Consider the following 5,788-nt stretch of genomic DNA (forward strand, 5'->3'; position numbering starts at 1 on the left):
GTGATGACAAATCAATTGCCAAAATGACAAAATCAAACATGACAACGATCGATGACAAATCGATCGTGAAACGACAAGATTGATAAACCTATCACCAGATGATAAGATTGAAAAGAGGACAAAACCCTAATTAGGATTGACGATGTCCAAAATGATAAGATTGATGATAAGATTGATAAGAGAGCAATGATTGATGACAAATTGATCGCAAGATTGATAGGAGGACAAAACCCTAATTAGGATTGACGATGTCCAAAATGATGACATATTAGTACGCACATTGATGCAATAAGATAAGATCGATCCAAATCATAACTGAATAGTGTTGTCGACAAGACCAAATTTGAGGACAAGATGATTGAAGAATGCAGAAGAATGACTCAATGTTCACAAATGATAAAAACCAAGTACGAATCATAGGAGAAATGTTAATGCGACGCAAAAACCTAAAATGAGGCAATGCGCAAATGTTAAAGTATGACCTCACAAGCGTTGACCATTTTTAGGTGTCTACATTTTGCCCCTCTTTGAGACAATGTGATTTTAAGCGTTGTTTCAAAGAACAATAACGAAAATGCCCCAGACAACTGACAATGACAATATGCATGCCCCCTTGAGGAATTGGCCGGAAACATGCAGAAAAGAGGCCAATTGATCGATAAAAATGATAGGATCGAATAGACTAACAATCGGAGATCGGATGCATGAAGGACAAGCAATTTAAGGTGCACAAGACCGCAACCAACATAAGATGGAGAGGATGCATGTCCATCTATGCAATGACAAAGAGCTATAAATGAGACCAAGAGGGTGAAAATTGCTCATTTGCACTAGCTAAAGAGGAGAATTTGTTGCTCTGGACAAGGACACGTGCAGAGAGATGGCGAACATTCCAAGGGTAGATCACCTCGGAGAATGTGTATGCACATTCAGACGACCAGACGATGTAGGAGCAGTGGTATGTATCTCGAAAACCCATGTTTTCAATTTGATGAATTTGACTCGTTTGCGGGACATTGCGGGGCCCATAGGGGATGCAGAAACTAACTTCTGCGCTTGTGTGGTCTAATCCTGTGCTTGTGTAGGGAGTTCTGTGCTAGTGTAGGAAGACACAAGCACAGGTCACCTGACACAGGCGCAGGTTACAAGACACAAGCGCAAGTGTGCATAAATGACTCAATTTTAACTCAAAACTGCATGCAAATGACCTGAAAAGGGGGGACAAGGGTGGGATAGGTCAATGTAGATGAAAAACACCCTGATTTGGACATGAAAATGAGGAAATGCAACCCGTAGGAGCAAACCCTAAAACTAACAAAAATATGCCCCAATTGTGATGCAGAGTCGACAGTATCCATTGATCATGCGGGAGAATCGACCTGACTGTTTCATGCTACGACATAGACTCAGGAGCACAAAGAGAGACACATTAGCAGGACTGGGGATATATTACATCACATACATGCACGAAATTAGGGCAAACACAAGATTGCTTACTGCATTGGCAGAGCGATGGCATTCGGAGACTTCCTCATTCCATTTGGCGACTGGCGAGGCAACGGTGACTCTAGAGGACGTATGGTGCATCCTTCGCATTCTAATACATGGGAAGATGATAGAGTATGACCCAGTGATAGGTAGAGATGCATTATGTAGGCTATTTGAGTGTGACACAGATGAGCTGGACATTGTTGAGAGGGAGATCGATTGGGAAAGCATGGCTTCTGAGCATGACCGACGATATGTGGTGATAGCAGTTGTGATAGCATGTCTTCTAGCAGGTGATAGATGAGGACATGGATTCCCTATTGGATGGGGAAGAGTGCTAGAGCGGATGGTGATAGAGGGGACAATGTATCCGTGGGGACCATGTGTACTAGCTATGTTATATTTTCAGCTGCATCAGATAGCGTATCAGGGAGTTCAGACTCTGAGCTGTGGAGTCACATTGCTTCAGGTATGGGCATTTGAGCACATTGCCATATGCCAACCGATTATAGATAGACAGGTTGTACCACACTGACCATATGTGTATAGCTATGGTGGAGCATTGAGATAGGGTCTGTTTGGATACATACTATACTGGTGACATGAGCTAGACAGACTGGGAGAGTTCATATGGAGGCCATATCGAGATTGCCCCGAATGGTCAGATCATGATGAGTTACCATATTGCAGACAGGAGAGGTACTTGATTGGGCGACCAGTGAATCGCCAGAGAGTGATTGAGTTGTACCTGCTAGAGAGGGTCAGACGACAGTTTGGAGAGACACAGGATGTACCTAGGAGGACTGCATGCTTTGCCCGATCTCACAGAGAGACGAGTCAGTGGGGGAGTATGATTCAACCACACATAGCATATGCCAACTTTGTACAGTTACAGCAGAGATAGTGGGATTGGATGTCAGATGTGGTAGATGCTGGGATGACAGAGGAGTATGAGACATGGTTTGCACGATGATGACCAGTGCCTTTGACTGATCCTGATATTCCAGTATCGAGGAGACAGGAGGACTTCCCACTCACAGGAGAGGAGGGAGATGATGAGGATGAGGAGGATGACGAGGGTGATGAGGATGAGGATGTGGAGGATGGAGATGAGGATGGAGCTGATGGGGGAGATGATGAGGGTGATGAGGAGGATGATGACAAAGATGATGGTGGTGAGGACGATGATGAGCCAGACTCAGCTGATCAGGAGACATTGCAGGATATTCCCATAGAGCCAGGGACAGCTAGGACAGAGGAGATGGATATGTGTAGGGCTACCATAGCGAGTCAGCAGGATCATATTGCTACATTGGAGAGAGAGCATGAGCAGTTCAGAGCGGAGGTAGCCAGACTCACAGAGGCTCGAGATACAGCCATAGCTCAGGCACAGCGAGAGGGACAGAGAGTCACTGAGTTCATTAGGTCGATTAGGGATGCCAGTGCACGGGAGATGGCACAGATGCTGGTAGAGACCGGAGAGGAGAGACTGTACTAGAGGACACTATATGAGAGTGCAGTTCCACCAGAGCAGAGAGCACCTTCATATCGGGCATGATCAAGGACAGAGAGCAGGTCATGCTCTCGGAGGTCATTGAGCATCATGGGGGTGAGTGGACCGATGAGACCACCACAGCTAGGACCAGGGATAGGAGGGACATCATCTGCGAGACATGGTAGGGATGAGGAGGATAGAGGGAGCACCCAGTGATAGAGGCACATACTCCTTATGACAGATAGTGGACATTATGTAGTTTGACATTTTATAGTCAGCCTGCGGGCCATACTTAGGACAGATAGTCCGATTTTGTACTCCGATATTATTATGATATGTGATATGATATGCATCGATATGATGGGATGCAATGTGTTATGATTTGTAGTAATTTTTCATGGATGGATGATTTATGCACTGTTTATGAACATGTATGGATGTATTTTTATGTATTTTTGATGTATGTAGGATATGAAATGGATAAAATGCTTGATGTGATGCTTGATGGAATGCAAATGTACTAACCAAATGGATGCAGGACGCAACATGCATTTTTGGAAATTGGAGCACTAGACCGAACTGACTATCCGACCGGATGGAAGAAGTGTTAGTAATAAGAACATGATACAGAGGACAATTAGAGAGGACGAAAAACTTGCTTTCAGTAATGCACTTTGTAGGTGAGAACCTTTATTTTTATGTAGTAAAATGGATGCGTAGCATCATGGCATTGAAGGCCAGAGCTGAAATGCAACCCTTTTTGCAAAAGACAGACACATCACAGACAAACGACAATCATAATCAAAGAAAGAAAGGGACCATGAGCCATCCCGATCACTCTAAATCACTCAGTGACATCATCGAGCAACATAGGAACATGATCGAAGCCAAAGATAAATCAATAAAAAGATAAGATACATAAATTCAAGTAAATCAGACAAACATCTTGATCTTCATTGTCAAAAGTTGAAAGTGCTGATAGGACGATCATGCTGTCTGGTTTCAGGAAATGCAGTACTCCGTCTAAGACAGGACACATTCTGGTTTCGAGTATACCACACCGTATATAAGACCCATGATAATAGGAACAAGGACAAATGATATCGATGCTGATGTTCGACTGATAAGACAAATGTGATCAGTTTGAATGTCTGGTTTGATGGAAAAGTTCATATGTTAAAGCATGATTCCATTAAAGCACAAGGTTTGATTGTGAGTCGTTGGAGGAATGCTTAGTGATCTATCGATGCATAAAGGGAATACTTTATTGCAAAATGTGTGTTTTTGTTTTTGGAGTTTTACAAATTTTTTTCTTTTTTTTTTCAGGACTTTATTTGATTTTTATGAATTTTTTTTTAGGACATTTTTCGATTTTTTATGACTTTTTTTCAGGACATTTTTCAAATGTTTTGAATTATTTTAGGACATTTTGAAATTTTTATGATTTTTCCCCCAGTTTCTAGCAAGGCAAGGAATATGACAGTGAATAAATAGGCTTGCTGAAATGATGGTGGATAGAGGGAAGATAAAGGCCTTGTATTATGGAGACAATACGGATGCAATTTCGAAGGGCTATTGCATGATGGGACAAAAGATTGGATATGACAATGTAAAGTAGGAACATGGCATGAGGGACATGTCAAGAGGTTTTTGAAAAACATGTTTAAATTTTGTGTCCTTATGTCAGATCAAGATCAAGGAAAAAAGGGTGTATGGATAGTGATAAGATATGGATAGGATAAGCAAGATCAAGAATGGATAAGGGACATGGACTGAAGGTCGAGATTGGCTATGGGATAATGGTAGAAAGTTGCAATAAGACAGGGAATATGGATGAAAGGTTGTAATAAGAAAATGGATAAATGACCAAAAGCTATGATGGACTAAAAGCTGCAAACAAGATGCATGATGCTCATGAAGATCGTCAGCCTTGTCAAGATCAAAGGTGGAAAGAGGAAATGGACCTGAGGGACAATAGGATATGAAGGGTAATGACATGGTATGATAGGATAATGAAGGGCAATAGGATATGAAGGAGGAAACCTGCCCCCAAGTGTAGTGTGCAAGAAGTTCATAGATTATGCATGACGCCTGTTTGCCAGGTTTTCATCATGGTACTTGCCCAAGGCGCCTATTTGCCAGGTTTTCACCAGTGGACGAATTATTTTTCTTTATTTTTTTCTTTTTTCTTTTCTTTCACTTTTTTCTTTTTGTATTTTGACATTTTCAAGAGAAGATGGACACATGATAGGGGATGGAAGAAGGACTCAAGCGTCTTTTTATTTGGATAGTAGCCTTGAAAAGAATGGACCATGACCTTTAAAAGTATGCTTAAAGACGTTGGTAGGATAAGGACATGGAAAATGAGATGAAACTAAGGCAAGGATTTATGCAAAGGATTGGATCGAAGGGATCGAAGGGTGGAAAATATGCATTGGATAATGGATAGGGTACTAGAAGAATTGGGCTTCACTGGATGGGAATGAAGGCAAGATCGACATTGGCACACACCTTGAGGGATGATGGATTGATGGAGGACAAATGTATTTTGGATATTGAGATTTTGATGGAGGAATAGCTTGGGATTTGGGGACATAAGGACCCAAAATGGATAAATAAGGTGATGGAGGAATAGCAACTTTGGATGCCAAGTTGGATGTTTCTTTAGGCTGTTGTGCTTCAAGGAGCTTCTTGGGGATCCACATGGTTTTTGATTTTTCATGCTTTTGTGATTCCTTGGAGTGCATTGCTTGCACAAGGGATTTAGGAACCCATATATATTTTGACTTTTCTTGATTTTGCTCA

This window comes from Cryptomeria japonica, chromosome 11 (genome assembly GCF_030272615.1).
Source record: "Cryptomeria japonica chromosome 11, Sugi_1.0, whole genome shotgun sequence".
Classification (NCBI taxonomy): domain Eukaryota; kingdom Viridiplantae; phylum Streptophyta; class Pinopsida; order Cupressales; family Cupressaceae; genus Cryptomeria; species Cryptomeria japonica.